Raw genomic sequence first — 22,734 nt, forward strand, 5'->3', positions numbered from 1 at the left:
GCGCCAAAGCACGATTTCTGTTCTCATCCTGAAGCAAAGTTCTTAACCCGAGGCACTATTTCTGGGTTAACAGAGTCTGTAACCTGAAACGTATGTAACCTGAGGTACCACTGTAATAATAATAATAATAATAATAATAATAATAATAATAATAATAATTTATTTGTACCCCACCCATCTGGCTGGGCTTCCCCAGCCACTCTGGGCGGCTTCCAACAAGGATTAAAAATACATTAAAATGTCACACATTAAAAACTTCCCTAAACAGGGCTGCCATCAGATGTTTTCTAAGTGTCAGGTAGTTGTTTATTTCCTTGACATCTGATGGGAAGGCATTCCACAGGGTGGGTGCCACCACTGAGAAGGCCCACTGCCTGGTTCCCTGTAGCTTTGCTTCTCACAGTGAGGGAAACGCCAGAAGGCCCTCGGTGCTGGACCTCAGTGTCCGGGCAGAACCATGGGGGTGGAGACACTCTTTCAGGTATCCTAGGCCGAGGGCTTTAGGGCTTTCAAGGTCAGCACCAACACTTTGAATTGTGACCGGAAACATACTGGGAGCCAGTGTAGGTCTTTCAGGACCGGTGTTATATGGTCTTGGCGGCTGCTCTATTCTGTCTTGTTCAGACCTCACCTAAAGTCCTGCATCCATTTCCAGGCACCACAATTTAAGAAGGATATTGACAAGCTGGAAGGTGTGCAGAGGAGGGAGGTCAAGGTGATGAAGCGTCTGGAAACCAAGCCTTAGGAGGAATGGTTGAAAGAGCTGGGTATGTTTAGCCTGGAAAAGAGGAGACTGATAGTTGACACGACAGCCATCTTCGAATATCTAAAGGGCTGTCATATAGAAGATGGAGCAAACCTGTTTTCTGTTGCTCCTGAGGATTGGACCCGAACCAATGGATTAAAGGCATGAAAGGAGATTCTGAGTAAATGGATTGTCAGAGCTGTTTGGCAGCAGAATGCTTCAAATGTACAGTAGCTCCAGGTAGATATCTCCTTCTGCCGGACACATTTTCAAAGGACTGCGTCATCTTCCTTAGTGTTCAGGATCACAAACCAGATTCATGAGGGTGCAAATTAATCAAAGAATCATAGAATTGTAGACACATCCCAGCTTGTCAACATCCTTCTTAAATTGTGGTGCCCAGAATTGAATACAGGACTACAGGTGAGGTCTGACTAAGGCAGAACAGAGTGGTACTAGGTCCGTATAGTTAAAGCCATGGTTTCCCCAGTAGTGATGTGTGGAAGTGAGAGCTGGACCATAAAGAAGGCTGATCGATGAAGAATTGATGCTTTTGAATTCTGGTGCTGGAGGAGACTCTTGAGAGTCCCATGGACTGCAAGAAGATCAAACACATCCATTCTTAAGGAAATTAGCCCTGAGTGCTCACTGGAAGGACAGATCCTGAAGCTGAGGCTCCAAGACTTTGGCCACCTCATGAGAAGAGAAGACTCCCTGGAAAATACCCTGATGTTGGGAAAGATGGAGGGTGCAAGGAGAAGGGGATGACAGAGGATGAGATGGTTGGACAGTGTTCTCGAAGCTACAAACATGAGTCTGACCAAACTGCGGGAGGCAGTGGAAGACAGAAGTGCCTGGCGTGCTCTGGTCCATGGGGTCACGAAGAGTCGGTCATGACTAAATGACTAAACAACAACAACAAATTACTTCCCTTGATCTGGACACTATACTTCTGTTGATGCAGCCTAGCATAGCATTAGCTCTTTTGCTGCTGCATCACACTGTTGGCTCATGTTTAGCTTGTGGTTCACCAAGACCCCTAGATCCTTTTCACATGTACTATTGGCAAGCCAAATGCCTCTCATCTTGTATTTGTGCAGCTGGTTCTAACATTTGTCACTGTTGAAATTCATTTTATTAGTTTGGGCCCAGTTCACCAATCCATTAAGGTCATTTTGAACCCCAAATCTATATTCTGCGGCATTAGCTACCCCTCCCAGTTTGGTGTCATCTGCAAATTTGATGAGCGTCCCCCTCAATTCCTTCATCCAGGTCATTTCGAAAGATGTTGCACAGCAATATAAAAAGAAAGGAAGGAAACAGAAACTTGAACCCCTGGCTATTTTCTGTATAATTTGAGCCGAGAACTATGACCCAGAGCCTCATTTGAATACAGCCAAACCTCAGTTCCCAAACACCTTCAGCTCCCAAATGCCGAAAACCCAGAAGTAAATGCTCTGGTTTTCAAACGTTTTTTGGAAGCTGAACATCCGACACGGCTTCTGCTGAATGGAGAAAGCTTTTGCAACCAATCGGAAGCCACAATTTGATTGTCGAACGTTTCAGAAGCCGAACGGGCTTACAGAATGGATTACGTTCAACAACCGAGGTTTGACTGTACCAGAACATAATGGTTAATTATAAAGAACTTCTCTGTGCATGTACGGAGCTGGGATCAGGTTTCCATATGTCTGGGATAAGAGGACAGAGAGCTCAGCTGCAATCTCTGGCCCTCTGCCGCAGATTCCTACTTATGTTCTCACCATAGGAAACTGCCAAGTCTGACAAGTCAACAGGGCTGGGTTTTAGACAAGGGACGTTCCCATCCCTGCTTGGAGATGCTGGGAAACTGAACCTGAGACATTCAGCAAGCAAAGCAAGTGATCTACCATGGAACTGCCATGTCGCTGCAAGGAGCTAGTGACATGGGCCCTGCTTCCAAAATTCTGGGTTCAAGATCCATGCAGGACTTCTGATGGTCTGTGGCTAGAAGTTCAAAATTTGGCACCAGATGATCTAAACTGGGCAGCTGTTTCATCACAATTGACTGAACCTGCAGTAGTTGATGTTGCAGGGTTGTCAATCTGTGGGGTGTGGGTCTAGCTGAGGTTGGTTCGTTGTCTTGTGTTGTGTGTTCGGCGGGGCTGTTCTGTGAGTGGTACTTGACTGTCTTGGTTTGCATTGTCATGTCATTTCTGTCGTTTCTTCTTTCTCCTGTTGTTCACTGTATTTTCATCTTGGTTGTCGTTCGGTGAGTCTGATGGTTGCCATTCTGGTGGAGTCTGAGGTTCTCCAGTAGTTGCAGGGCTTCAGGTATGTCGGTGGCCGTGTGCTGTGTTGTGTCAGTTGTTACAACGAGGCGAAAGGGGAAGCCCCATCAGTACTTGATTCCTGCTTGTTGAAGACACTGGATCATAGCTGTCAACTTTTCCCTTTTCTTGCGAGGAATCCTATTCGGAATAAGGGAATTTCCCTTTAAAAAAAGGGAAACGTTGACAGCTATGCATTGGATACATGGGCGCAGGTTTCCTCTATTGGTTTAGGGTCTCTTGCAATAAATCCTGAAAGGCCTGGATGGAGTTTTCTCCATATCGGAGGTTGGTTGAGTTTCTGAGGTTGTTCCATATTTCTTCTTTCTTTTTGTATCAGGCAAAGCACACAGTGATGTCTCGTGGAGGGGCGTTGGCTTTTGGCATGGGTCTTAGAGGTGTGTGCGCCCTTTCCAGATCGTCTACTTCCAGTTTCAGGTTTGGGATTGTGCTGCCTTTTCTCTCTTTGAGGCTGGAATTTCTCAGAGCTGCCAAGAGTCTCAAATGATTTGTTGAGATGAGCAAAAGACAGGAGAAGAAGGAATGTTTTGTTACCCAACAGAGGTGTGTTTTCCATTTGAGCTGTTGACCCATAGGTGGCACTGAGCCACGAAATTACGAACAAGCATTCGAGGAGTTTGGTGGCTGTCCGTTACACATCCAGTGCTTGCGTGCCTCCAGTTCTGACTCACTCAGGGCCCGATCCAGCCCAAGGCGACCGTGGCTCATCACTGTAAATCAGCAACATGCAAAGCAGCGGCAAGTTGGTCCTGACTTTGCTGAGCACCTGGAAGCATCATCCAGCCCAACTCCAATGCAGGAATCTCAACCAGGTCATCCATGGCAGGTGGCCACCCAACCTCTGCTTAAAAACCTTCCATGAAGAAGAGCCCACCACCTTCCAAAGGAGCCTGTTCCACTGTCAATAGGCTCCTGCCTTCAGAAAGTTCTTCCTGAAGCAAGTCAGGGCAGATCTAGGAGCACATTTAATGCGCATCTGCTGCGCATATGTGTAAACTTGCTTGAGGACCTGAATGTAAGAAGGATGTCAGATCCCAAAAAGCGTCCATTTAGTCTGGACTCTACTGTTGTGGCAGCGGGAGGGCCCCATGTGGAATATTGAAAATTGGGGGGGCCTCGCCCATGTGGCCGCACATAGCTGGGACCCCTGCATGTGACGAATAGGAGGTTAGGTGAGTGATGGCTCCCACCACACCGCCTGCTACTGAATAAAAATTAGTTTAAAATAACAAATGCCTTTCTCCCAAGCTGTGGTCACAAACGAATCTCCTGCTCCCATTGTGGCTGAATCTGAAGTTCCTCTGAAATCTCACGCTGTAAAACCACAAACACTTCAACATTTTTAAAAATGAATTCTTTAGAAAATGTGGGTTTAGAGAATGATTGACTTGATCGTTTAAGGTGGTCTTTGCTCCCTGGAGTACATCGAATTCTGGCGTTCATCAATGCTAGGTGCACAATTTAGATATCGCTACAGAAACTTGCCAACAAAGGTCCGTATAGTTCAAGCTATGGTTTTCCCAGTAGTGATGTGTGGAAGTGAGAGCTGGACCATAAAGAAGGCTGATCACTGAAGAATTGATGCTTTTGAATTATGGTGCTGGAGGAGACTCTTGAGAGTCCCATGGACTGCAAGAAGATCAAACCTCTCCATTCTGAAGGAAATCAGCCCTGAGTGATCACTGGAAGGACAGATCCTGAGGCTCCAATACTTTGGCCACCTCATGAGAAGAAAAGACTCCCTGGAAAGACCCTGATGTTGGGTAAGATGGAGGGCACAAGGAGAAGGGGACGGCAGAGGACGAGATGGTGGGACAGTGTTCTCAAAGCTACCAGCATGCGTTTGACCAAACTGCAGGAGGCAGTGGGAGACAGGAGTGCCTGGCGTGCTCTGGCCCATGGGGTCATGAAAAGCTGGACACGACTAAATGACCAAACAACAACAATAGAAACTAAGGCGGAAGATGCCTTTATATATAGGCTCTAACATATGTCAGAAGTAACTGTGTCCATTTGTTTCACATTATCTGAAAGGTAGTAGGCATCACCATACCTTGTGGCAGTGAGTTCCAGAAGTGCAGAGAAATGCATTGCACTGTAATTCAGTGCAGAGAAATCCAGTGGTGATGGACCAGTTCTTCAAGAAGCCACATTCACAGGTTGGAACCTGCCTAGGTTGCCAGGAGCAGAGACGCTACCATTTTCATTGGCCTGACTCAGTACAATCTACCTCTCTTCGGGCAGCTCTGAGCTGGGTGACTCACCCTCATCTAGCCCAAACTAGATCAGTGGCACAAGAGGTGTTGCGTACGTTAATCACTGCAGTGAAGACATGCAGGGAAACCGCCATTCGTCACCCATCCTGCGGCATACAATATGGAGGGTTGCACAACATCTGCTGTGCTTGCCTGCTCCATACACTGGCAGATTACTCAGCACCGTTACTCATGTTATTATTACCCAGGAAAGGAGGCAGCTGAAATGTTGCCAATACAGCAAAGGCCAGAACGTAGAGACTGGGAAAGTTAAGGACCAGCCAGCACTGTCTGGAACAGATTTCCGTCTTACATGAACCCAAATTCTGCTGACCCAAGTCAGTTGAAGGTCAGGGGGTGCAATTGTGATCCCGGTTTTTTGGAAGTCGTTCCCTGTGGAGTAACGGGGTCTTAGGGTGCTTCCAGGTGGGAGCCTCAAAGAGGTTAGGGTTAGGGTTCATCCACACTTTCACTTGACCCATATTTTGAGTGTGTTGTGTACTGATTAATTCCCCCAGGTCTGAGAGCTTTTCTTCTTGTTCTGCAGCTGTGTCTTGAGAAAATCTGATCTTATTCATGCAAGCATGGAACTGTTGATCTCCCTAATTGCTATCATCTCCTGCAAGCATTTGACATTGTGACACTGTGGCCAGTCCGCCGCATTCTTTCCCTTCTTTTCCCCTTGAATATTTTTATTATTTTTAATTATATGTTGCGGAAATAACATCTTGATTTTTCGTTTGTGTGTGAGAGAGAAACACTTCTTCAGACTCCAAGATTTTTATGTTAATGACAAACCGCTATCGAAAGAACAACTTGAAATTAATATAGGTGACCCAAGCTTATCCTGGTTACAGGAACCTCAACAGGAACTAAATCGTAAACCACTAGACCTCTAACTAAACTTGAGCTGGTGTCTATCATAGACAAGTTCCCATCCTTGGTGTGATGGCTGGACTTAGGAATTATAAAATCATAGGGTTGTGACCCCAGGGTCATCCAGACCAACCCTCTGCAATGTAGGAATCTCAACTAAAGCATCCATGACAGATAACCATCCAACCTCTACCTAGAAACCTCCAAGGAAGGAGAGTTCAGCAGCTTCCAAGAGAGTCCATTCCACTGTCGAACAGCTCTTGCTGTCAGAAAGTTCTTCCCAATGTTTAGTCGGAATCTCCTTTCTTGTTGTGTGAATCCATTTATTTGGGTCCAGCAAAACATTTCCTTTTAATGAGGGTGAAAGAGGAGAGCGCAAAATATGGTTTGAAGCTCAACATAAAAAAAACGAAGATCATGGCCACTGGGCCCATCACCTCCTGGCAAATAGAAGAGGAAGAAATGGAGGCAGTGAGAGATTTTACTTTCTTGGGCTCCATGACCACTGCAGATGGTTACAGCAACCACGAAATTAAAAGACGCCTGCTTCTTGGGAGTAAAGCAATGACAAACCTAGACAACATCTTAAAAAGCAGAGACATCACCTTGCCAACAAAGGTCCATGTAGTTAAAGCTATGGTTTTCCCCAGTAGTGATGTATGGAAGTGAGAGCTGGACTATAAAGAAGGCTGATCACCGAAGAATTGATGCTTTTTGAATTCTGGTGCTGGAGGAGACTCTTGAGAGTCCCATGGACTGCAAGAAGAGCAAACCTCTCCATTCTGAAGGAAATCAGCTCTGAGCGCTCACTGGAAGGACAGATCCTGAAGCTGAGGCTCCAAGACTTTGGCCACCTCATGAGAAGAGAAGACTCCCTGGAAAAGACCCTGATGTTGGAGGGCCTGGTGTGCTCTGGTCCATGGGGTCACGAAGAGTTGGACACGACTAAACAACAACAAAAAATTCCTGGCTAAGCATACCCAGCTCCCTCAACCGTTCCTCATAAGGCTTGATTTCCAGACTCTTGATAATTAATTTATTATTATTATTATTATTATTATTATTATTATTATTATTATTATTATTATTTCCCCAGCCACTTTGGGCGGCTTCCAACAGAATATTAAAATACAATAGTCTATTAAACATTAAAAGCTTCCCTAAACAGGGCTGCCTTCAGATGTTGTCTAAAAGTCTGTTAGTTGTTTTTCTCTTTGATCATCTTGGTGGCCCTCTTCTGCACACATTCCAGCTTGTCGATCTCCTCCTCCTCCTTCTTCTTCCACGCTTTAGGAAAGCTCAGTGGTACAGCATCTGTTTTGCATACACAAGGTTGCAGGTTCAATCTCCTGCATCTCCAATTAGTGCTGGGAATTTCCCTTGCCTGAAACACGGCTGCCGGCCAGTGTAGACAGCGCTGAGCTAGATGGATGAGTGCCCTGACTCAGTAGAAGGTGGCCTTTCCTATGAGGACACTATGACTGAGTCATCACCACCTTCGGGATAACTTTCAGGAGGTGAGTTTATCCTGGAAGCATCTCTGCTTCCTCCACATTTCCTGTTGCATTTATTCAGATGATTGCCTACCTCCATCTCATGACATCGGACTTATAATCAGCTCCTGATGGAAATGAGATCAATAATGACAACTCACCCAGTGAGATTTCTTAACAGTGTATCTGGTACCAATGACCCCACTGACCTGGTGACCTCTCTCATACCCTCCAAGTGTCCTGATTTCCAGGGACAGTCCCAGAATTATGGAAGCCATCCCAGTTTCTGATTGGATCCTGGAATGTCCCGCTTATCCTTTTTCCTCCACATCTCAGAGAACAATTAAAAGTGGTTTGTGTGCGTTCATGCGCAAAAATGGAGTCCTGTTAATACTGGAAATGAAATACCAAATGAAGGAAATTCTGAAGGAAGAGGTCACCAATCCACTTTAAATTCTTTCCTTGCAATACTTCAGCAGCAAGCCATTTCTTAGGAAATGTGCGGAGTGTTTATTCCTTTATTGTAAATTGAGTCTTACACTGCAAGCCTTTGCATGTCTGCTCAGAAGTCCCCCCTCATTCTCAGTTTCCATTACAGCTGAAATTTTATTTCATTCTATTTGTGTGTCGAAGATGTTGTACACAATCTCTTCCTTTGCACATTTTTTCTTTACCACTAACTTGTGAGGTAGGTTAAGCCGAGACGTAATTAGCTTAAGGTGACAGATGTCTATGTGTCTATGTGCAGGAGATCAAACATAGGAGAAGATTCCTAATGTAGAAGAGAACGTCCCTATTTTCATCTGAGAAGTGTTGGAGGGTTTGCTCTCTGGGTCTAAAATGGGTTTTGCCATTTTGGGAGAACCATGTGTGAGTGTCGTACAGGGACAGCCAATCCAGAAGTTTCTAGACTACAGTTCCCAACATCCATGCCTACTGGCCGTGCTGACTGGGGCTGATGGGAGTTGGAGTCCAGCAACATCTGAAGGACACCATGTTGGCTTCCCCTGGCATAGCAGATTATCCCTATATCATGTGACCAAACGTTCTCCCCCTTTTACCATAATGCTATTTGGCACTGAAATATGGACCTGGAAGGGAAAGGGGAGGCAACTAGATCCGCCGTTCACCCTTCCTGACAAGTCAACCTTTTAAAAAAATAAGTTTTGTGGGTGGGAGAGCAACTCCTCCAATGAGATCTGCAGAGAGAATACTTGGGTGCACTCTTCACACCTTGAATCAAATCTATGCTTCCAGGTGCCATAAGAAAGCTGCAGAGATAGCGCAGGATAGTGCGCACCCCGGAAATGATCTCTTTCAGCTTCTGCCTTCTGGAAGAAGGTACAGGGTTATAAAGATTAGGACTAGCCGCCTGAGAAACAGTTTCTATCCAAATGCAATTTTGGTTCTAAACGCAGTGTAAGGAGTCTAGTAAAAGCTATGGTTTTACGTATAGTAAAAGCTATGGTTTTCCCAGTAGTGATGTATGGAAGTGAGAGCTGGACCATAAAGAAGGCTGATCGCCGAAGAATGGATGCTTTTGAATTCTGGTGCTGGAGGAGACTCTTGAGAGTCCCATGGACTGCAAGAAGATCAAACCTATCCATTCTGAAGCAAATCAGCCCTGAATGCTCACTGGAAGGGCAGATCCTGAAGCTGAGGCTCCAATACTTTGGCCACCTCATGAGAAGAGAAGACTCCCTGGAAAAGACCCTGATGTTGGGAAAGATGGAGGGCACAAGGAGAAGGGGACGACAGAAGACGAGATGGTGGGACAGTGTTCTCGAAGCTACTAACATGAGTTTGACCAAACTGCGGGAGGCAGTGGAAGACAGGAGTGCCTGGCGTGCTCTGGTCCAGGGGGTCACGGAGAGTTGGACATGACTAAATGACTAAACAACAACAACAACAGAGAAAAGTCAACTAACAGGGGACATGGTAGAAGTTTATAAAATTATGGATGGAGTGAAGAAAGCAGAGAGAGGAAAGTTTTTTCCCTTCTTTCATAACACCAGAACTTGTGGAAGCTGAAGGTTGGAAAAGTCCTTCTTCACATCGCTCATAGTTAAACTATGGAACTCCCTTCCACAGTAGATTCCAGCAAAACATTATGGAGAACCTTCTGGTAGTAAGAGCTGTTCAACCATGGAACAGACTTCCTGGGAAACTGGTGGACTTTCCCTTTCTGGCGTTTTTTAAACAGAGGTTGGATGGCCATCTGCCAAGGATTCTTTTTAGCTGTGGTTCCGGCATTGCAGGGGGTTGGACTAGATGACCCCAGGGTCCCTTCCGACTCTACGATTCTATTCTTCCTCCCCCACCTCTACATGGGTCACACTTTTATGCTTCATACATGGTGGAATGGGAGGGAGAGTCCTTCTACCACAAAAAGAAACACTTTTACTTTGCAGAAGGCTTGGTTCGGAAACTTTGTACGACTGCAAGATGAAACCTGAGATCCTTGCAGGATACATAATCTCCTGGAGCCTTTGCGGAGACAAGGATCCCCGGATTATGCAGTAATATCCAGTGAAAAGCTGAACACCTTAAGTAAACAGCCACAAGAGGTTGGTTGCATTGTCTAGAGAATTGTTGAGATTCCATTACCAACGGAGAGAGAAAAAACTCACAACCTTTGTAAGTAACAGCCCAGGTTAGCAGTCTGGATCAGTTCCAAAGAGCTGTGGCCGGGCGTAGCAATGGGCAGGACTGTTTTGCTAGCATTCCCATGACTAGCCCGCCGCCAGATTTGCAGTACAGCAAGCAGGAGAGTTAAGCAAGGTTAAACGAGGTCGTGTCTTTAAACGTGCAAATTGCGTGTTCCAAGTTAGATCAATGGTGCAGAATTATACTGAATTAATCTCTAGAACGGGGACGCAGGTGGCGCTGTGGGTTAAAGCCTCAGCGCCTAGGACTTGCCGATCGAAAGGTCGGTGGTTCGAATCCCTGCGGCGGGGTGCGCTCCCGCTGCTCGGTCCCAGCGCCTGCCAACCTAGCAGTTCGAAAGCACCTCCGGGTGCAAGTAGATAAATAGGGACCGCTTACCAGCGGGAAGGTAAACGGCGTTTCCGTGTGCGGCTCTGGCTCGCCAGAGCAGCTTCAGCACGCTGGCCACGTGACCCGGAAGTGTCTTCGGACAGCGCTGGCCCCTGGCCACTTAAGCGAGATGGGCGCACAACCCCAGAGTCTGTCAAGACTGGCCCGTACGGGCAGGGGTACCTTTACCTTTACCTAATCTCTAGAACAGGCATGGCCCAACTTGGCCCTCCAGTTGTTTTGGGACTACGACTCCCATCATCGCATCAGGACCAGTGGTCAGGGGTGATGGGAATTGTAGTCGCAAAACAGCTGGAGGGCCAAGTTTGGCCATGCCTGCTCTAGAACATATCAAGAGAGAACTAAATACCATAATTACAAATTCCATATACTGTAAGTGTAAAATATATTTTAAACTCCGCATTAAAGAATACATGAAGCAACAGAGAGGTGAGTGGGTTGTGTCACTGAGAGTTACCCCAGTTTTTCAGTTTAGCCTGTTAGCAGTGGGCTTACCTGGTCGTCATTGGCAACTGGAAATTGTCTCCAGGCGACCAAGCAGAGGCACTTGAGCTCCTTATATGGAGCACAGAATGCGTCTTGTGGCTGCTTGCACTTTGGAAGCCTGTCACTCTTAGGATGAGACTACATGTGACATCAAATGCATATTTGCATCTAATTGTTTGCATTAAATATCTATCATCTATCTATCTATCATCATCTATCATCTATCTATCATCTCATCAGCTGGACCAGAGCAGGCATGGAGAACCAATTCAACACTTTCCTCCCCTTTATTTCCCCTTATCTTTGCTTACACTTCTTAATTCTGAATTTGGGACATTGCACAATAGCAGTGCAAATTTGTATGCCTTTTTACTGTTGTTGTTTAGTCGTTTAGTCGTGTCCAATTCTTCGTGACCCCCTGGACCAGAGCACGCCAGGCACTCCTGTCTTCCACTGCCTCCCGCAGCTTGGTCAAACTCATGTTCGTAGCTTCAAGAACAATGTCCAACCATCTCATCCTCTGTTGTCCCCTTCTCCTTTTATTTATTAAATTTGTATACCGCCCTTCACCCAAAGAGCGCAGGGTGGTCCACAATATAAAAATACAAAATGAATGTTAATCAGCCAAAGGCCTGGTTTTAGAGAGTATAGAGAGTGTTGCCACTGGACCTCTCATGGAGGAAAGACACAAAGAAGGACCTCAGAGGATGATCGCCAGGGTCTGGATCAGTTTATGCCTGTTTGAGAGTATGGCAACATAAGAACAGGCCTTTTCTGCAGTGGCCCCTGTCTGTGGAATTCTCTCCCCGAGGTTCGCCTGGCACCATGATTATATATCTTTAGACACCATGCAAAAACTTTCCTCTGGCCTTTAGCTATCTGTGGCATTTTCGAAGGATGTTTTTAATGTAGAATCATAGAATTTCAGAGACACCAAGACTCATCTAGTCCAGTCCTCTGCAATGCAGGAATCTCAGCTAAAGCATTCATGACAGATGGTTTTAATGTATCTATGTGTGGCTTAATATCTATGTTTGGTTGCGTGTCGAGGTCCCCAAGCCACCTCAATAAAAACACAATTCACACAGAATTTTTGTTTAAGGTTTTTGGCATAATTTTGGCCACAACTTTATTAAAACACAAAAAATGTGAGTGGTTGCTTAGCCATTGGTTGAGACTATCTGACCCCGCACTGACAGGGCTGCGGACAAAAGCATGGTGAGCCCCTGGATTCCTTTAACGGAATACCCTTGCAGCAGCAGCAGCATTGGAGGGGCAGGCACAGCCAATCCATGTCCCTCCACCAACCGATTCATAAAACCAATGCCTAACCGCAACCTTACAAGTTGTGACGATTTGTGGTAAATTTGGGGGGATTATCACTTTGATCAGTCAATACTGGTTGCTCAGAAAGACACCATTCAGTCTGACTCAGAAGTTGTGCTCTTACCCAAGTAAAGCCCTGAGATTTCATCAGGGTCCCGCTGCCCATGAAAGGCAATGGTTTGGCAATCGTGTTTGTGTTGTAGAGCTTTCTTTACTTTTCATTGTGCAACTGACCTAGATAACTTCCATGACAACTTCACGGCTCATGGTGGGTGCAATAGACTTGAAAGCAAATCTCAGGATGGGAGCCACAGTATCTGTCTCAGATCCCCTGGCACCCAGGAAGCTCCCAACTCCAAGGGGAGTGATGGCTAGGAATTGTAGTCCCTCCTTGCCTTTCTGGACAGTCATGTTTTTCCACCAGCAGGGCGCTCTGGGAACAGCCCATTGGGTCTTTGTATGGGCCTGAAGAATGCAGGTGTCTACTGAGCTCAAAGCCATCAATTTTTGTCATTTTAGTGTGTTGATTTACTGGCCCAATAGGGGGAGGGATGCTTATATAGCCAAGTGCAGTTCATCACTTATTTCGCTTTGCTTTGCTTTGTTTTGTGTTTAATTTATTCAAAAATGAGAGATGTTCAAGGAATATTTTTTTTAAAAAAAACCAGTAGTGGTATGGCATCTATGGCAGCATTTGAATGATTTCTGTGTCTAATAACAACCAAAAACAAAACAAAAGGAGGTAAAAGATTTACAAGACAACAAAAGTAGAACAAAGCAATAATTATTTGTACTACTGGATGATAACAATGCTGAATACATTGGGGTGATGGGAAGTCTTAGATGTTGAAATAAGAATGTATGGTGCAATGAACTGTATAGGAATGAATGGACTTTTATTTGTGGTTTTTTGTAGTACAGTACCATACATGTGAAATTCTTGTTACCATTTAAATTCAATTAAAAAAAAAACTTATTTCAAAATGTGGTGAGTGCAAGCCATCCCTAGACATTTGAGGGTCTAGCTCATTCTGCTGAGTGGGGCCCTGGACCGCTGCCCTTCAAGTCTTACCCTGACAGCATCACTGTCCAGTGAGACCCCTGTACGCTTGACCCCTGTATGTTGCTGCCCAGGGCCGTCTTTAGCAGATGCGGCGCCAGGGTGCAAATATCTGCCCAGCGCCCCCAAATGACCACGGATGGGGTGGCGAAGCTGCACACTGCCAGCCATGGGGGGGTGCAACTCTCCCCCATGCTTCTGCAGGAGAGCAATACCCGCAGAGGCTTGGGAGGGAAGCTGCTTGCCCGCCTGCCATATATAGTTGGTGGGGCGCAGCTTCCATCCTAAGCCTCTGCAGGGATCGCTCTCCTCTCTAGGAGACTTGGGAGGCAAGCTGCACGCCCACCAGCCCTATGGTTGGCGGGGCACAGCTGGCAGGTGTACAGGGAAAGGGGAGGCCGCCGGCAAAGGCGCACAGCTCCCCCACTCACTGGGGCGCCCCCGAGAGACCGGTGCCCTGGCACGACGCACTACTAAGCACTATGGGAAAAACGGCTCTGTTGCGGAACATCTTTGGGAGAAGAAAAGGCTAACAAGTAAACTCTGCACAAATCCAGAGCAGAGTCCCTAAAATGGTTAGATGGCACCTCATCTGCCTCCTTCTGGCAACTCCTACAGCCAAGCTGGCGCCAAACGTCTTGCTCTGCTTTCCTTTGGACTACATCAGTCAGATGGGGGTGGGGGGTGGCACCTGGGCATCACAGGACCTCCACACACACTGTCCAGTCTTGCACTCCCAAGAGGTCACTTTGAGGCTGCTAATGCTGCAAAAACAACATAGGAGGCAGCAGTTACAAGCTACTGGTCTCTTCAGCCACAGCAGGTGCTGTGTTTCTCTAGCGGTTTGATGTCACCCCCAGAGGTGCACTCCATTGTCTCTCGCAACACATGGATGCCGACAAGTTCAAAATGAACAAATGGAAAGCGAGCGAGGTCCCAACCAAAGAAGAGTGGCAACCTGAGTTGACAGAATGTACACAACTTTCAGACTCAACATTCAGAATAAAAGAAGAACATGTGTTTAAAGAAGATTGGAAAACGTTAATTGAATATATGGGAAATAATTGTGTACAGCTGAAAATGCGGGCAGCATTAAGATAAATTTAACAGTGTAAATAAGTTTCGATGGATGCAATAATGGAATACTGAATGGTATAGTTTTTGTAAAATGTGCAGGGATTTATGATATGTAAAAGGAACAATGGAAAGAGGAGAAGGGAAGTCACTGATATCTTAAGGATGTAAAAAAGGATGTATTATGAGATTTGTGAAATTGTATGGAAAAGTGCAATGAATAATCATAATCATAATAATTTATTATTTATACACCGCCCATCTGGCTGGGTTTCCCCAGCCACTCTGGGCAGCTTCCAACAGAATATTAAAATACAATAGTCTATTAAACATTAAAAGCTTCCCTAAACAGGGCTGCCTTCAGATGTTGTCTAAAGTCTGGTAGTTGTTCTTTTCTTTGACATCTGGTGGGAGGGCATTCCACAGGGCAGGTGCCACTACAGAGAAGGCCCTCTGCCTGGTTCCCTGTAACCTCACTTCTCACAATGAGGGAACCACCAGAAGCTGTTGAGTGAACTTTGGGTAGAAGACATCAGAAGGCAGCCATGTTTAGGGAAGTTTTTAATGACTGACGTTTTAATGTATTTTAATCTCCTGTTGGAAGCTGCCCAGAGTAGCTGGGGAAACCCAGCCACATGGGTGGGCATAAGTAAATTATTATTGTTATTATTGTTATTACTTGAGTATTTTAAATTGTAAAACAGAAAATTTAATTAAAATTATATACTGTATATGACAAATTGAGCAAATCTGTGAAGTTCTGTTGCAAAGTTTCTCTGCTCCTGAGGTTTCTGGCAACTGACATTCAGAAGAATTATTGCCTCCAACTGTGGAGGCAGAACGTTCTTCCTTAAAGGGTAAAGGGGACCCCTGACCATTAGGTCCAGTCATGACTGACTCTGGGGCTGCGGCGCTCATCTCGCTTTACTGGCCGAGGGAGCCAACGTACAACTTCCGGGTCATGTAGCCAGCACGACTAAGCCGCTTCTGGCGAACCGGAGCATCACATGGAAATGCTGTTTTCCTTCCCGCCAGAGTGGTACCTATTTATCTACATGCACTTTGACATGTTTCGAACTGCTAGGTTGGCAGGAGCAGGGACCAAGCAACGGGAGCTCACCCCGTCGCGGGGATTCGAACCGCCAACCTTCTGATTGGCAAGCCCTAGGCTCTGTGGTTTAACCCACAGCACCACCCGCGTCCACAGCATTCTATCAAAGCATAAAAAGACCCTGTTGGATCAAGCCAATGGCTCATCCAGCCTAGCATCCTGTTCTCACAGTGGCCAACCAGATGATTGTGAAAAAACAAGGAAGCAGGATTTGAGCACAAAAGCACTCTCTGATTTTGAGGTTTCCAGCAACTGGCCTTCAGAAGAATTGCTGCCTCCAACTGTGGAGGCAGAACGTTCTTCCTTAGACCTCTCCTAAATCTTCCAACCCTAATTGGAAGGTGAAAAAACTGGTCTTCCCGTCACCCGTGTTGTTGCCATCCCTGGCTGCTTCCAAAACTTCTCCCTGCCTCTTTCTTCCTCCATCTTGCTGTCTTTTGCAAGGACACCCATCCAAACAAGGTCGGCCTACACAATTCATGACGCTCAAGGAGATAACCTCCTTTCCGACACACAAAGGGCTGAGCTCCCCACCTTTCGCAATGCAGATTCGGGTAATCCGCCCTGCCAATCTCACATCACGTACAAACACAAATGCACGGGGAAGAGGCTGGTAACTGCTTTGCACAAACTGCGTGGGTGCTAAATGCGCCCCGCCGAAGCAGATAATCTCACTTCACCACCCCCTTGTGTCTGCACACAAGAGCCGCCCTTTCCAGCTCCCACAAAATGCAACCCCGATAACCCCCTTATGTCCAATTCCTTTTATTTTTATTTGACAATGCATTGTCCACTCTTAGTACGCAGACAGATTGCACACACACTGTCAGATTATGTATATAATAAAGACTAAGTTAACATGATGCTAATTCCTCCCCTTCCCCGAATCCTTTGCTTTAAAGAATCCTCAGTTCTACCGAGTTCCTCTTATCTCTGATTGCTGTTTAAAATGTGCTTAATAGCTCTGTCTAAGGAAGACCCCTGTGTAACTTCAAAGTTTGCTTCCAGTGTTGTAAATGTCAGTCCAAGAAGCAAAACTTGTTGGACTTTGGGATGGAGCAACTCACTTGCGAGGAAAAATTACAGCGGTGGTTCCCAACGTTGGTGGTACCAGTGCCTGGGGGGGATTACTTGGGGGTGCTAAGAAGCAAGGGGGCAGCAGGGGGTGCTGGAGTCGTAAATGACTATCAAACTTTGAAAAGCTAGTATCAAAGGTATCATCGGTTTTTGCTGAATGAATTACTGTATTTTTCGCTCCATAAGATGCACTTTTTTCCTCCTAAAAAGTAAGGGGAAATATCTGTGTGTCTTATGGAGCAAATGCGTGGTCCCTGGAGCCAAATTCACCATCAGATCGCATAGCATGTCCATGGCTACAGCCTGCACCAAAAAATCACACATCCACTGTTTCATGGGGCTGCAATGGCGCAAAAACGTGGTTACAAAGCACGGATCCACATGAATCCTCAGGATTTTTGCTTTGGGCTACCTCAAACTCACCGTCAAATCACATGTCAAGTCTGTGTCCACAGCATGAACCACAAAAATCATACATCCACTGTTTTGTTCAGAATATTTATTTTCTTGTTTTCCTCTAAAAACTAGGTGGGTCTTGTGGAGCGAAAAATACAGTAAATGTCAATGGTTTTGATTGGTTCCCATCTGTCTCAAGAGACAATGGAGTGTGCCTCCAGGGGTGAAGTCAAACTACTTCTCAAGCAGCACCAAAGTGACCTTACTGGGGCACAAGCCTGGGCTGTGTGTGTGGAGGTCCTGGGCTGCCCAGATGACAAAACCCCCTCCCTCTCAGCCTCACTGGTGTGGTCTAAAGGAAAGCAGAGCAAGACGTTTGGCACAAGCTTGGCTTCAGGGTTTTCTGGAAAGAGGGATACAAGGCACCATCCAACTGCCTTAGGGACTTCACTCTGGAGTTTTAGGATCAGAGTTTTCCTTCTCCTAGATGGACTACCTTCCCAGGTGGACAAGCCCCACCTGCCCCTCACTTCCCTCAGCAGCACATGCAAAAACCGCCTTCTTGACTGCTGAACCCACTATTGGTCTCATCCACACAGTCCACCAAAGCCTATCTTCACATGTAAGGAGAGTGCATCAATTTTGTTACATTGATTCAACTATCTAGTTTTACTGTTTTGAATTTTATTGTGCTATTAACTTCTTTAGTGGGTCATGCAAACTGCTATTCTGAACAATGCTGTTCACAGGTCCTTATATGATCAGTGGAAACAGCTGGTCCTGGAAAGTATTAACCGCTCTCAATCTTAACTTGATAACTGCCATTTGTCCAGATTTTAATTTGTCTGAATTAATTTTAAGATGTATTTCAATTACTGTAATTGATGCCTTTTTTATGTATACTGTGTTATTTATATGATATTAGGTCTAAACCACAGAGCCTAGGGCTTGCCGATCAGAAGGTTGGTGGTTCAAATCCCCACAATGGGTGAGCTCCCGTTGCTCGGTCCCTGCTCCTGCCAACCTAGCAGTTCAAAAGCACGTCAAAGTGCAAGTAGATAAATAGGTACCGCTCCGGCGAGAAGGTAAACGGCGTTTCTGTGCGCTGCTCCGGTTTGCCAGAAGCGGCTTAGTCATGCTGGCCACATGATCCAGAAGCTGTACGCCAGCTCCCTTGGCCAATATAGCGAGATGAGCGCCGCAACCCCAGAGTCGTCCAAGACTAGACCTAGCGGTCAGGGGTCCCTTTTTCTTTTACCTAACTGCTCCAAGCCTGGCTCTGGCCGGGGAGGGTGGGGTACAAATAAAATATATTATTTATTATTTTTATAGGGTGGGGAAGATTGGGGATGAGGTCATAGAACCGGGGGGAGGGGCCAAAAAAGTTTGGGAACCACTTTTCTAGACCATAATGAATAAGGCCAACTTGCTGTTCCTATTTAGTTTGCACATGCAACAATTTAGATATCCTGTTCAATTTGCATCGGATAATCTGTCTTGGATTCCCAGACTGCTGGGACTCATCACTTATTTGATGAGTTCAGTCTAATGGTGCAGAGCAGATTACCTTGTGACCTTTGACTGTGATTTCAGCCAATCCTTGGAGGTTTTTAAGCAGAGGTTGGATGGCCACCTGTCATGGATGCTTTAGCTGAGATTCCTGCATTGCAGTGCATTAGACTAGATGAGGCTCAGAGTTCCTCCAATTCTCTGATTGTATGGTTCTATTATTGTCTTGCAAACACCTTCTCAGCCAGTATTCCCAAATATCAGTATCCTGTTGGGTTTTCTGATGTTAACTGTAGCCCATGCTGTTCCTCCTTCTGTTATTACTATGGCAGTAGCTTAATTATATGCAAATAGGAGCAGCAGGGAAGTTCCCATTGAGATAGAAATTACAGGCTCACAAACAGAGAGACACAGAGCCTGAACTTCAGGTGTTATATTGCAAAACATCGTTGCCCATTAATCTCTACCAGCGCCAACTAGTGTTGCTTGGCACATTGCCAGCCCTGTGTTGAAAGTCCTGTATGCTTTTTGTATGAGAAAATGGGGTGGAAAACCAGCTCACTGAAGGGCCCAATGAGGTCTGTTATGGGTAGCATACCACTTTGAATTATGGTGCTGGAGGAGACTCTTGAGAGTCCCATGGACTGCAAGAAGATCAAACCTCTCCATTCTGAAGGAACTCAGCCCTGAGTGCTCACTGGAAGGACAGATCCTGAAGCTGAGGCTCCAATCCTTTGGCCACCTCATGAGAAGAGAAGACTCCCTGGAAAAGACCCTGATGTTGGGAAAGATGGAGGGCACAAGGAGAAGGGGACGACAGAGGACGAGATGGTGGGACAGTGTTCTCAAAGCTACCAGCATGAGTTTGACCAAACTGCGGGGGGCAGTGGAAGACAGGAGTGCATGGTGTGCTCTGGTCCAGGGGGTCACGAAGAGTCAGACACGACTAAACGACTAAACAACAACAACCACTTTGGGAGGTCTGGGCATGAAGGATGGCATAGAGATGTGTCAGGCATGAAAGAAACGTGCAAAATCAAACATGCAAGCAAGAGAAGAGACAAAATGGAGCAGGCCTGCTTAGCAGGACTAGGAGCAATGGGTGGAAATTGCCAAGGAATATGTTTGGGTGAAACATGAAGAGAAACCTCCAAATGGGAAGAACTGTTCGCCTGCGGAACAGCCTGCCTCAGGAGGTGGCTGGATTCTCCTTTGCTTGGAAGTCTTTAAGCAGACGCTGTATAGTTGGGTGCCTGGGATGCTAGAGTTCCACCCTGTACTTCAAATGGGCTGATGAATGAGGAAAAGGAGGTTGGAGGAGAAAATGAGGGTCAGGCAGGAGATGGGTTTCATCACCTCCTAAAATTAGAGAGCTCCTCCAAATCATGATCCCTAATCTCCCTCATCGATCCAAATGGAATGACACATTTCCCAGCCGCCCCTCCATTTGCTTGCTTCCGTGATCACAGGAAGATGAATGATGCAGGTGTCAAACAACGTCTTCAGCCACAATGGCATGTTGAACATCATTTCAACAGCCCAGCAGGCAACTTCGTGTCAGTCCAACAGAACAGCACGTCAGGAGCATCCGAGGTGTCGCAATCCCAGAATGCCGTTGGCTGGCAGGTCAGGAGTGTGAATCAGACGATGCAACGGCCTGCGATTGAGAGCTTTTGATTGATGCAATTATGCAGATGAAGGAGCTGAGCTAACAATCCTACAGTTAAAGGTGGATCAAGCATCCCCGTAATTCCAGGCTGCTTGGAGCTGCTCTGTTGTCCCCAGGAGAACTCGGAGGAATGTGTGACGTGAGTCCAGGTCTGTGGGTGAAAGGTTGCATCTACTGTATTCATGTGACAGGGAGCGGAATCTCATGTTTAGAGCAAATGACTCAACCTGCTATCAGCAAAAAAAATCTGTAAATATATGCTGAGTGTACTGAATGTCAGAGCAGCAAGAGTCAGATTTGGGTGTCATAATTCTTTGCATCTTAAGTTTTTATTCCACTCTACATACAGCAACCAATAATGTGCAACTCTCCTGTAAACTAGGCTGCTATTGGGCTGCATCCAATGTTTGTCATGCTTAGAGTAGACCCATTGAAAGTAGGGCATGACTCATTTCAATGCATGAATTTCAATGGATCTACTTTGAGTCATATGAAGGCTGGATACAGACCTATTTTTCTAGAAAAATTGTTGCCAGAACGCACCACATGAACACCTCCCTTGTTCTCTTAGAAGGGCAATGTTATCCACCTGAGAGGTGCCAGAACTGAGTTTCAGCAAGTTCTGGCTGAAATTAAACCCTGGCTGGATTCAACCCATTGGTATCATCTCAGGAATGTTCAGAGAAGACCAAGCATGGTCTCACTTCCATATGAGTTCTGTGCAAGGAAATCAGGAAGAATGCTCAATAAACAGGTTATCTGGAGGAGCCCTCATTTTGGATATGGGGTGAAGTCTGTCTCCCCAGCCCCAGAGATGGGGGTCTCCCCAAGCTAGTTAAGTCTCTCTCCCTCAAGAAGGTCAGAAATGCTCCAGAAAGACCAGACTTTCTGTTTATCAAGCCAAGGTGCTCAGAGCAAACAAAACACAATCTGGCTAGCAAAGCGTGATAAGAGGCATCCTTTGTTCCATCCATTCCGTGTTATCCTTGAGGCAGAGAACAGTCGGGCTTGCAAAACAGCCTTGAGGTCCTCACATGCCCTTCCCAGGAGGATTCTATTCACAGCCGGCCTGGGACATTTTGCAGTTTGATGCAAAACAGAAAATGAAACCCATCTCAGCCATCACAGCCCTACAACACTTTTGCAGCCCCCCATCACCACAAAGCCATGGTTTTCCCAATAGTGATGTATGGAAGTGAGAGCTGGACCATCAAGAAGGCTGATCGCTGAAGAATGGATGCTTTTGAATTATGGTCCCATGGACTGCAAGAAGATCAAACATATCCATTCTGAAGGAAATCAGCCCTGAGTGCTCACTGGAAGGACAGATCCTGAAGCTGAGGCTCCAAGACTTTGGCCACCTCATGAGAAGAGAAGACTCCCTGGAAAAGACCCTGAAGTTGGGAAAGATGGAGGGCACAAGGAGAAGGGAACGACAGAGGACGAGATAGTTGGACAGTGTTCTCGAAGTTACAAACATGAGCCTGACGAAACTGCGGGAGGCAGTAGAAGACAGGAGTCCCTAGCGTGCTCTGGTCCAGGGGGTCATGAAGAGTCGGACACGACTAAACAACTAAACAAGAACAACATCCCCACTGAAGACATCAGGGGAGTAAAAGGAGGAAGAAGAGGAACAGGCAGTGAGCAGCGAGCATCATGCTCCTCAGAGGCAGGATCTGACACCTGAGGCAACTGCCTCACCTCACCTCATGGTCCTGCTTCCAAGGCAGCAGGGTTCAAGACTAGTCTGACTTACTATAAATCACTATGCTGACTTAAATAAATGTATTTTGGTGCACAGGGCAGGAACGACCGATCTATACATCATGTTACATTGCACAACTAGGGCCAAACTAGACAAGGATGCTTTCAGATTGTCATCATTTTATGGGTGAGATTCTGGCAAATTCAGACTTGTTATGTACTGAGCTGAATCCTAGAACAATAGGATTCAGAATGCAGCAGTCTGATTGGTCCGCAGGAGCCACCCAATCCAGCTCCAGGTGGAAGCGAATCAGCGACCTGATTGGCCTACAGGAGCAGCCCGGAATTAGCCAATCTCACGGGGCCCATTGTGTAAATAATGTATATATAGCTAGAAGTTTTGGGGGAAGTTTCATTCATTGCTACTACGAGCTGAATAAAGAGCATGAAATTCACATTCGACTCCGAGTATATTTCAAGACTCATTAAACAGCCAATGTTGGTCCTTTCGAGACTGTCTTCTTATTGCACAGTATTTGCAGGGAGGCTATATGTGGCCAGCTGTT

This window comes from Podarcis melisellensis, assembly GCF_964234715.1.
Source record: "Podarcis melisellensis genome assembly, chromosome: 11".
NCBI classification, from domain to species: Eukaryota; Metazoa; Chordata; class Lepidosauria; order Squamata; family Lacertidae; genus Podarcis; species Podarcis melisellensis.